The following is a 1,159-nucleotide window of genomic DNA, read 5'->3' as shown; positions in this document are numbered from 1 at the left end:
AAAGTTAACTTCATTGGACTATAACTGAATGGCGGTCATTAATAGGAATAGGGCGTCCTCTATCTCTTCTCTCTCTGTCTCTTTTACTCTCCTCTTTATCTCTTTCTCTGTCATGAGACTGTGTGTGACAGGGGCCGCCTGTCTCTCTTTTTATTTTTTTTATTTTTTTTTTTTTTAATTTTGTGTAGGTGCATGTCTTGGGGATTTAAAAATTACAAGGCTGGTTTACTTATGCAAAGCATGCCTATGTCTGGAATACGTTTAGGGGAAGAAAGTGACTCCATGTTGTCCGAATTCCTCAAGGAACAGAAACTAAAAAAATTAAAAAATAAAAAAAATAAAAAAATTGGAGACTGTTGAAATGCAGATTTGAAGTACTTTCTTATTTTTATTTTTTGGGTTCCGCGACATTATTGTGAAAAAAAAAAAAAAAAAAAAAGAAAAGTTGTTGTGCAATACTGAATTCAGACATGTACCACAAGTTAATGGTAGACTAACACTGAGGGGGGGTGGGGTCTAGGCATTGTGCTTTTGTCAGCATACTCTTGAGCTTTTAAGTCTACTATGTCTGAACTGTGGTTTCTTGTTTATCCTTTTTTTCTTTAGTTGGACTGTAATGTATGGTCTGTCAACCTGTGAATCTTTTAAAGTATGATTCAGGTATTGTTGTATTCTTTACTGTGTAATAAAAATGTTAAAAATCTGTATTCCTACCTTCTCCGTGGAACTTCATTCCTGATGTTCCCTCTGTGAATGGTACTTTGTGAATCACTAGCCTCAGCGCCGGAAAGTGTCACTGGAAGTGCTGCCTTGGATCACAGGATCGTGTGATCTCATTTTTTCTAGCTTCTGAATGAGACAGGACAGCCTTGGTGTCAGGTTCTTGAGGGGATCTCGCTGAGTTTTAGATTGTGGCCACATCCAGCTAACTCAGATCTGTTTCTTATTTGTGGCAGGGGGAGACCTCTTAAGAACCCCCCCCCAAATGCTGATACTTAAGAACTTGCATCAGAGATGTGCTTTGCCTTCAAAGTCAAACTAATGCGTAGATTAATGGCTGTCATAAGCCATATCTGGTTTTAATGGTTCCTCTGCACTTGAGCTTTTGCACAGAATCATCCGAGGCATCTATTTCTATTTTTAACTTAATGGGAATACT

The 1,159-nt window shown here is 38.0% G+C and overlaps 1 protein-coding gene across 7 annotated transcripts in view; it reads left to right on the top strand.

Moving 5' to 3' along the window:
- RUNX1T1 (RUNX1 partner transcriptional co-repressor 1) overlaps positions 1 to 707 on the top strand; it is a 117,069-nt gene extending 116,362 nt beyond the window's left edge. For all 7 annotated transcript variants that reach the window (XM_069779650.1, XM_069779654.1, XM_069779656.1 and 4 more), the window contains one exon: positions 1 to 707. This exon is cut by the window's left edge and continues 3,410 nt beyond it. The gene's annotated coding sequence lies outside the window, so the exon portion shown is untranslated.
- The last annotated feature ends 452 nt before the right edge of the window (positions 708 to 1,159 follow it).

The sequence above is a fragment of the Haliaeetus albicilla genome, chromosome 3, assembly GCF_947461875.1.
Source record: "Haliaeetus albicilla chromosome 3, bHalAlb1.1, whole genome shotgun sequence".
Lineage (NCBI taxonomy): Eukaryota > Metazoa > Chordata > Aves > Accipitriformes > Accipitridae > Haliaeetus > Haliaeetus albicilla.
The sequence above is the reverse complement of the archived record's forward strand: the minus strand, read 5'-3'. Positions and strand labels throughout refer to the sequence as shown.